General features: G+C 35.7%; 1 long non-coding RNA gene across 1 annotated transcript in view; it reads left to right on the top strand.

Moving 5' to 3' along the window:
- Window positions 1-1,900: 1,900 nt before the first annotated feature.
- The window catches only part of LOC113224764, a 240,390-nt gene continuing 231,856 nt past the window's right edge, over window positions 1,901-10,434 (top strand). Inside the window, exon 1 of the long non-coding RNA XR_003309363.1 lies at window positions 1,901-1,974. This is a non-coding gene — a long non-coding RNA (uncharacterized LOC113224764). The remainder of the gene's footprint in view (window positions 1,975-10,434) is intronic.

Raw genomic sequence — 10,434 nt, 5'->3', positions numbered from 1 at the left:
TCTTTCTCATTTATTTGCTTCATTAACAGGGCATTTCAGTGTTATTTACATTTTAAAAGTTCTTGATTAAGAGTGTTACATCTTTAAAAATGAAAAGTTGCACTTCTAACATTGGTAGTGGGTACTTCTTTCTGTCAGACACTGCATCTGTATATCGTTTTATATTTAAAATTCATGTAGTACATCAAGCATGTAAAAGAGAATAGAGAATTTTATATTCAACACCCATGTGCTCAAGTTAAAATTCATCTCCTTTTATTTCAAATTATGCATATTTTTGTAACAAAACATCACAGTTTTGCTCCCTGGGGCCTTTGTGTATGATTTTTTCAGATTGTGTGTGCAGTGCTCACATACTCTGAACTCTAAGGCAAATCATGCTCACGGACCATGCAGAACACATCCTTCAGGCCTAAGGCAGTCCTTAGTCCCTCCCTTTAAATAATTAGTCATTATTCTGTATTTGGATTTATAATTTCCAGCTATGCTTGACTGTATACACCTGCAGACCCTAATTTATTAAACAGGAATTTATTAAGGGTATGAAACAGAAGTACTTTATTTTTCTCCAAATATAGTCTTTAACCATCCTGCAAGAACGTTATCTTCTTCCACTCTCAATCTCTCAAAACTAAATTTATTTAATATATATGGATTTATTCATTTTTTTTTTATTTCTTGAGTCTGTTTTACTAACTTGTATCTTTCTAGAAAAGAGTGAAATAAATATTTTTCTAAATTAATGGTTTAACACAATACGTACTGTCTTTAATGATTAACTACTAAATGAAGTAATACATGTGCCATACTTAGAAAAATGCTTGGCACATCATAAGGGCCGTATAAAACTTTGTTATTAATGTTATTGCAATGTAATTTTTAAAAACGAATGTATCAACAATTAGTAATTATGCCCATTTTATTCCAAATTATTTGATGATGTTTTCTCTATTTTTATTAAATAACACTTTCAAAATATTTTGCTGTTTTGTCTTATATTCCCCTTTATTTTTAAATTCTTAAATTCATAATATCCCCATTTAACTACTCAGTATCTCTAACTCCCTTCCTAAGATCTTAGGTGGCTTTAAATCTGTTTATTTGTCCTCTCTTATTCTTATTTTTCTGGTTCTATTATTAAAGTTCTAACTTGTGTAAAACGACTAAATATAGTACCTTTTTAAATTGTTTTATACAGTCAGTAGTTGTTTAGTTTTAACCATGGTTTATATTTTTAATTCTCCTTTCCTTCAGGGTTCAATGTCCTTATTCTTGAAGAAAGTATTTTCAAGGAAATATTAGTGCTAATAACTTTCAGTCTTCTCATGAAAACACCTGTATTTTTTCCTAACTCTTGAATAGTGTCTTAGCTGGTGTTAGAATGCCAGAGGAAACCAGGTGTTTCCTCTCAACACCAGAAGGCATTTCTCAAAAGTCTTTTGGCTTCTTTTTTAAGCCATTGACCAGTCTACTTGTTAGCATCATTGTCATTTCTATGTTGCTAATGTCTTTTCTCTAAGCTTGTTTCAAATAGATTCTCTTGTTTTTGAAGTTCTGTAGTTTAATGCATGCATCCTGGTGAGGTTTATTTTGTTTGTTTGTTTGTTTTTTAATCATGTTAAGGAAATACTGTGCTTCTTGAATATGAAGATTTATGTCTTGGAAAATTTATGTCATGGAAAATTAACCTCTTCAAATATTATCTGATATGGTTAGACTCTGCATCCCCGCCCAAATATCACGTTGAATTGTAATAATTCCCACATGGCAAGAGTAAGATCAGGTGGAGATAATTGAATCATGGGGGCGGTTTTCCCTGTGCTGCTGTTGTAATAGTGAGTGAGTTCTCACGAGATCTGACGGTTTTATAAGGGGCTTCCCCCTTCCATGCACACTCTTTCATCTGCCATCCTGTTAAGAGGTGCTTTCCGCCGTGATTTTAAATTCCTGAGGCCTCCCCAGCCATGCAGAACTGTGAGTCAGTTAAACTTCTTCTTCTTCTTCTTCTTTTTTTTTTAATAAATGACCGAGTGTTGGGTATTTCTTTATAGTAGTGTGAGAATGGACTAATAATACATTGCCTCTCTGCTTTTCTCTTCGTTTCAGAATTCCAATTAGATATGGGTATGATGTTATTCCACTTTCTCTCATGCTGTTTTGACAGATGCCGGCATTTGCCTGCTTTCCTTCCTCCCTTCCTTCCCTCCCTTTCTCCTTTTCTTTCCTCCCTCCTTCCCTCTCGCTCTGTCGCCCAGGCTGGAGGACAATGGCGCGATCTCGGCTCACTGCAACTTCCGCCTCCCGGGCTGAAGTGATTCTCCTGCCTCAGCCTCCCGACTAGCTGGGACTACAGGCGCACGCCGCCATGCGCCCGCTAATTTTGTATGTTTTTAGTAGAGACGGGGTTTCACCATGTTGGCCAGGCTGGCCTCAAACTCCTGACCTTGTGATTTGCCCGTCTCGGCCTCCCAAAGTGCTAGGATTACAGGCGTGAGTCACCGTGGCCAGGCCCCATTTCCCATATCTTTATTTCCCTTTACTGCTTTGTGGTGTCTTCAGATTCACCTTTGAGTATATTAATTCCTCCTTCAACTGTTTTTAGTATCCTTTCATAATAACTTACTGGATATTATATTTCCAAAATTGCATTTTTTTCTTTCAAAGTTACCTGATTTTTTTCATATTACCCCTTTTATATTTTTATTTAAAAATGTCAATTAGGATTCCATTAACTGAAGTCCTCTGATAGCGAATTTTGTTATTACTTCTGCAGACTACCTGCCTTGTTTCTTCGTGTACTTATTACCTTGGAGTTTAAGGGTTTGTTGTTGTTTCCGTAGCTTTATACCTGGGGAGGTTATGTATGGGAATGCACCAAAATCTGTTCGAGAATGTTCTCACTGAAGCAGATAAAGTTTTACTTCGGTTAAAAGGAGTCAGTTTTGGTATTCCTCTCTCACCTGGGGCTCTCAGAAAGCACAAGTGGCCTTCATTTTCAGGAGATTCTTCTCTCTATTTACCTCCTCCGATCCGTCCCCCGGTCCCCAACCCAGGGTCAAAGGACCTGACTTTATGCCAAAAATCTCAACTGGAACTCTAACTTCGCAGAGAAGCCAGCTACATGCTTCTCACTCTGTTTTGTTAGTCTCCTCTTGATTTGAGGGTCAGGTAGCTTCCCTTATTTTCCAGAGAGTTCAGTTGTGCATTGAGCTTTAAAAGATCGTTTGTTATATTATAACTTTGATGTTAAGGTATTGACTATGGGAATATTTTCAGGTTATTTATTTTGCTGTGTTGACTTTAGAACATGATATTTTGTTCATTTGCGAGAATAATCACTTGTTTGGCTGGGTTGGGGAATATTAAAGGATGTAGGGGATAATATTGTTGTCTCCTAAGTCAGTTAAAACTTACATATAAATTATTGCACATATTAATACATATAACTCCTAACAAAGAGGATGAACAAGGAAGTAGGATTATAAAATAATTATATCTAAGTGACATAATTGTGCATATATATATATATATATATATATATATATATATGTAGCATTATCCATAAAATTTCTACTGGATATGTGGTGTTATAAAGTCATTTTCAGGATTTACCTCCCAAATAAAAATTAAAAATCATATGTATTTGAATAATTATGCACATGGAATGTCATGTAATGATTGTAGTAAGTTTTTGTCATTTGGAGGATTAATATCAAGATAGTGAATTTAATTCATATAACATAAATTAATAAAATATATAGACACAGAACAGAGTAATGGAAATGACCTGAGGTTTATTTAATGTATATTTTTACATTACAAACATTGAGAAATTTAAATTTACAACTTATGAAGATAAAATATTAAAGTAAATCGACTAATTGAGGAAATGCTCATGAGAAAATGCTGTGTATAAACAAGTTTAAAATAAATATGGTCCATTTTGCAGTGTTTTATTTCACCAAAATACTAAAAAGTGTATCTGTAGGTCAGGGGATTATAGATGTTTAATAATTTTATTTTAACATTTTGCTGCATTTTCTAGATTTTCTGCAATATGCTTCATTATTTTCAAAAGTAAAGAAATCCAGTAACTGGTGTAAAAAGTGCTTCTATTTAGGTATTTTCCAACTTTGTGACAGTTTAAAAATACAAGTTTAATTTGTTTATTGCTAGAAAGAATTTTGTTGCTGTCACAGACTTAACTATCCCAAATATAATAAAATTGTGAATTGATAGTCGTCCTGAGGGTCATTTACTGAGGTAACTTGTAACTTGTAAGTTACAACTTGTAAGTTGTAAATACAACTTACAATGTTGTATTTACAATAACAGAAGGTTTGTATACTACATCTCAGCAAAGAAATCGCAGCAATTCTTTCCAAGAATGGAAAAGTTCATGAAACAGAAGTTCATTACTTTCTGTGAGTCTTCTTTAGCTATCTGTTTTTTATTGTATACTTTTATTTTTTCAATTTTTTAATATAATATGAATGTCATATAAATATTTGAGTATGTACCAAGGCATTTAAATCAAAATGCCTCTTATTTAGTTGAAGAAAATTATAAACAATTTTAAAGGACAATAATCATTTTATTTAAAAATAGCTAATGAGATTCAGGTATAATACTGTGATGGCATTAAGGTTTTAGATATTAAAATTTAAATAGTTAAAACTTTACTTCAAATATCATATATTAGCTTAAATCTTGTAATTTAGCTTGAAATTTTGTACTCTTGAAACCACATCTTATCCAAATAATCCTCACATAGTCACAGTCTCTTTAAGATTTTTTCCTTTTGTAATTATATTACTTTGATCATGAAAAAAACCAAAGAGGATTTTTTAATGAGAAAATACATGATTGTCTTCATCTCTGTCTCTGTCCCCTAACACAATGACTGGTTCTCAAAAATAATGTCATTTTTAATCCTCTTGTGCATCTAAACCAAAACATAATAAACTCCATCCCACCCCACCCCTGGTACTGTACTGAAATTTAAATAAAATTAACTAAGCAAACAAATTACCAACTTTGTTTCCTAGGCTGCAAATGTGTAACTTCTTGGGAATACAATTGCTAGCATTTCACTGTCAGAAAAAGCTCTCAGCTTTGCCACTTCTTAGCTCTGTGGAAAATCACAGAACCTTTTTCCTAGACTTATTACATGTTTAAATTATGTGAATCTTATAAAGACAGGCACCTAGTAATATATCAATTACTATTATTATCGTTTGTTCTTCTATGTTTATAGAATTATGCGGAAATACTTTAGAACAATGTTGTTTTGGGGTCATTAGTTTTCCTTGAAAAATTGCTGCACAATTTGAGGTAGCATGTAAAAACTTTGACCCTATTCATTTAAGTATTTAAAGGCTTCAAAGTATATTTAGAGATGTATATTTTTCTTTGGCTCACTGTAAATATCAGTGGAGACTGTGGCAGGAGATGGGAACAGATACTGTTCAGTGCACTTGTCCATCTTTTAATGCCTGCAGAACTCAGAGTAAATTTGGCAGATCGAGTATCTGATGATCAAATCTGTTAATGTTTAGGGAAATCATGTGTTAATCTAATAGTTGTGCCAGTTAGAATTTTAAAGGAAGTATGACCTTGGAATGAGTAAGCTCTTTAAGACTTTTAGAAAAGCACAGGCATTCGGTAATTCATCAAGTTGTGAATAAACTCATTTCCTGTTGCTTAAGAAGAACATATAACTGGTCTTGGGTATATAACAATGACTTATAAAAATGAAACAAGGTACCTCGTATCCAGGAATAAATAAAATTATGTATAATTGATATAAAACTGCATAAATGCATTCCCACTGGAAAGTGTTTCTCACTGTGTTTGAAATTGAAAATACTTAGCATACAGTAAGTGTGGTAGTGTAAAAGTAGCAGTCATTTAAGTATAATGAATGTAAAGCAACATTGACATCAATGTTTCTTTTTTGTTATAAATCTCAAAAACTATACATTCAGTAAGGTTTGTATTTGGAAATAGTTATATTCAAGAAATTAAATAAGTAGCATATACATTGTTAAGAGTTTGACTACTTCTTGGTGAGATTACTTATGGCCCAAGTAACAGATGCCATTAATAATTCATGTACATATATGAGTTACGTGTGTGTGTGTATGTATGTTTCTTAGCATGGTAGGAACTTAAACATTTTCCAAAATTATAAAGACAGTCTTGTTCCAGTTAAACAGTTCACGCTGAAAATGCGTGTGCTTGTTGAGACTGTGCTCAGAGGAAATTTCTGCCAATGGGAAGAGTGTAGTTAGAGGCATTAACCCTCCTTAGAAATGAATGTTAGACATCAGTGAGAATGCAGTGGAGGCCTGTTTTTTCTGGAGTCTGTTCAAGGTCTTGTGTATGAATGTCCCTTACTTATATTGCAGAGGTAGAGAAATCAGGCCTCCTCCTTTTCCCATTTTAAGTATCTATTAGTGTATCATAAGATTCTGTATGAGTGGTTTTAGAAAATGAAGAACAGAAAAGGATATTTACCTCTACTCCCTCTTTCTGGCAATCAAAATAATAAATGTTTTTGAGGACTGGCTACTTTGCTAATATTTTTCCATGTTACCTTCAACTCTTAGCATTCCCAGAAGATAAATTATATTATTTACTTTTATAAATGTGGAAACTGAAACACAGAGAAGCTAAATAAGTTACTTAGGATCAGAGAGCTAAGAGTTGCACATGGTCCCAAATGGTTTCTTTAGGACAAAAAAAAAAAAAAAAAAAAAAAAAAATGCGTCCAGGTTCCAGCAAGCAAGACAGAAAGGTAGAAGTTATACGCACTCTCTTAAAAAACTCACTCCAAAAGTTGCAGAGCTCATTTTAGACTCCATCCCATTAGCCATAAGTTAGTGACAGAGCCCCCACTGAATCACAGGGAAGTCTGGAAAACAGATACAGTCTTTATTCTGCAAGGCTGTGCTCATCTAAATTTTCTAACTATAAAAGGATATAAAGGCATATTTTGGTACATAACTCAAAAACCAATAAGTTTCCATCAAGTTGTCCTAATCAGTTATCCCCATTCTTTTGAGTGTCTTTCATGACTTCATCAATTCAATCTGTCACCAAAAACCCTTGCAAATTAAAGATTGAGTAGTCTGTATTTCCAATTGCTGAGTTTTTCCACAGATTTATCCTAGGAATAATCTTCTGACTTGGATTAATGAGGATTTACCTAGAGATAAGAAGAAGCATGTGTGCTCATCTGTCGAATTATTGCTAAGTAAACTTTTTATTTACAAAAAAACCCAACATGTTGGATTTATTCTGTCGTGTGCTGGGGAATTGAAAAAATTCATGATCAATCTCAAATTCCGGTGTTTGATGCAATAGTGTGCAGGAAGTTTTGGAAGGATAGACATAGAATTTTAATTCTTAATTTTCTACATACCCCCTGTACAAACTTGGGACTTAGATTTCTTAACTGGAAAGTATACTTAATACATGCTTTGAGTGATTTTGAGAGTATCAGACACAGAGTGGCATATATTGGTGTATGTGCACATTTGTGAGTGTCTGTATATATTTACCTATGAATTTTAAAATAAAAAGTGTCACACTTTGTTGATACATGGTAATTTGATTTTCCCCTATATTGCATGTTGTAAGATGTTTTATATACAAAAACATGTATCTGCACTCGTATTCTTTTTCGTTTCATTTCCTTTTTAAAATTTTTTATTATACTCTAAGTTCTGGGGTACGTGTACAGAACTTGCAGGTTCGTTAAATTGGTATACACGTGCCTTGGTGGTTTGCTGTACCCATAAACCCGTCACCTACATTAGGTATTTCTCCTAATGTTATCCCTCCCCTAGCCCTCCACCCACCCCCCGCCGACATTCACTGGTGTATGATGTTCCCCTCCGTATGTCCATGTGTTCTCATTGTTCACTTTCCACTTATGACTGAGAACATGCAGTCTTTGGTTTTCTGTTTCTTTGATAGTTTGCTGAGTATGGTGGTTTCCAGCTTCATCCATGTGCCTGCAAAGGAATGAACTCATGCTTTTTTATGGCTGCATAGTATTCTGTGGTGTATGTGTGCCACATTTTCTTTATCCAGTCTATTATTGAGGACATTTGGGTTGGTTCCAAGTCTTTGCTATTGTGAATAGTGCTGCAATAAACATACGTGTGCGTGTGTCTTTTTTTTTTTTGTTTGTTTGTTTTGAGACGGAGTCTTGCACTGTCACCCAGGCTGGAGTGCAGTGGCCAGATCTCAGCTCACTGCAAGCTCCGCCTCCCGGGTTTACACCATTCTCCTGCCTCAGCCTCCCAAGTAGCTGGGACTACAGGCGCCCGCCACCTCGCCCGGCTAGTTTTTTTTTTTTTTGTATTTTTCAGTAGAGACGGGGTTTCACCGTGTTAGCCAGGATGGTCTCAATCTCCTGACCTCGTGATCCGCCCGTCTCGGCCTCCCAAAGTGCTGGGATTACAGGCTTGAGCCACCGCGCTCGGCCGCATGTGTCTTTATAGTAGAATGATTTATAATCCTTTGAGTATATACCCAGTAATGGGATTGCTGGGTCAGATGGTATTTCTAGGTCTAGATCCTTCAGGAATCACCACACTGTCTTCCACAATGGTATTCTTAATCAATTTGTGGTATCACATTCTGTTGATTTCCTAGTGTGTGAAAATAGAGACTATTGGTAAAGTATGTAAGTATTAGAAAAACAAATCTGGTATTTGCAGATGGCATGCCTTGTACATTAAACATTGAAGAAAATTTGGAATAAACTATTTGAATTAATAAGACTTGCTGGTAGGTGGACTGGTTGTTTTCATTGGCTAGTAAATGTTTATTGAGCATACATGTGTGCCTGGGTTGCATCTGTGAATATAAATAGTCTTGACTTGGTTCAGCCTACATTCATTCTAGCAAAAACTGTGGGTAGAAAGGAAACAGTAAATATGAAAATAAATAAATCATATAATTGTTAGGGTAGAAAAGAATAAGGCAAAGTTAGAGTCAGACATGCCGGGATGGAGTAGAGATTCCTGTTTTATTGTTATTATTATTATTTAAGTTCTGGGATACATGTGTAGAACGTGCAGGTTTGTTACAGAGGTATACACATGCCATGGTGGTTTGCTGCACCCATCAACACATAATGTACATTAGGTAGTTCTCCTAATGCTATCCCTGCCCTAGGCCCCCACCCCCTGACAGGGCCCTGTGTGTGATGTTCCCCTCCCTGTGTCCATGTGTTCTCACTGTTTATCTCCCACTTATGAATGAGAACATGTGGCATTTGGTTTTCTGTTCCTGTGTTAGTTTGCTGAGAATGATGGTTTCCATCTTCATCCATGTCCCTGCAAAGGACATGAACTCATCCATTTTTTGGCTGCATCGTATTCCATGGTGAATATGTGCCACGTTTTCTTTATCCAGTCTCTCATTGATGGGCATTTGGGTTTGTTCCAAGTCTTTGCTATTGTGAATAGTGCCGCAGTAAACATATGGGTGCATGTGTCTTTACAGTAGAATGATTTCTAATCCTTTGGGTATATATCCAGTAATGGGATTGCTGGGTCAAATGGTATTTCTGGTTCTAGATCCTTGAGGAATCGCCACACTGTCTTCTCCAATGGTGGAACTAATTTACAATCCCACCAAAAGTGTAAAAGCGTTCCTATTTCTATTTTAAATGCAGTGCTCTGAGTAATCTTTTATGCGAAAGTGACGTTCGGGCAAAGTTGTGTGAAAGAGATAGCCAAGTAGATTTCTTGGATAAGGGAATTATAGGGTGAATAGGGTGAAGGAGCAGTCAGTGCAAAGGTCCTGAAGTGACTGAGTGCCTGTCTTACTTGTGGAGCAGCGAGAATGCCCTGTGCTGGAGGAGAAAGCAGGAAAGAAGAGTCAAAGGATGTACTTGAACACTAACGGGAAGCTGAGTGCCCTAGTGTACATGTTTAGGACTTTGACTTTTCCTATGAAGCAAGTGTGGAATCACTGCAGGATTTTGAGCAAAGGAGAGCCATGGTCTGATTTACGTTTTCAAAGGACATCTTAGCAACTGTGCTTCAAATAGACCTTAGAGGATGCTGTGCTCTTAATCTGTCCACCAGAATTCATGTGTTGGAAACTTAATCCCCAGTGCAACAGTGTTGGGAGGTGAGGACTTTTGGGAGGTGTTTAGGTCATAAGGATTCTGCCCTTACCAATAGATTAATGCTGTTATAAAAGGGCTTGATGGAGGGAGTTTGGCACCTTTTGCCCTTCTACTTTCTTCCATGTGAGGCCACATCAAGCAAGCATTCACCAGAAATCAGATGCCAGCACCTTGATCTTAGACTTGTCAGCCTCCTGAATTATTTGAAACAAATTTCTGGTCTATATAAATAACCTATTCTGTGGTATTTTGTGATAGCAGCACAGACGAGCTAAGGCAAA

Source organism: Piliocolobus tephrosceles, chromosome 7, assembly GCF_002776525.5.
Source record: "Piliocolobus tephrosceles isolate RC106 chromosome 7, ASM277652v3, whole genome shotgun sequence".
Classification (NCBI taxonomy): domain Eukaryota; kingdom Metazoa; phylum Chordata; class Mammalia; order Primates; family Cercopithecidae; genus Piliocolobus; species Piliocolobus tephrosceles.
This window is presented reverse-complemented; position numbering and strand designations above follow the sequence as displayed.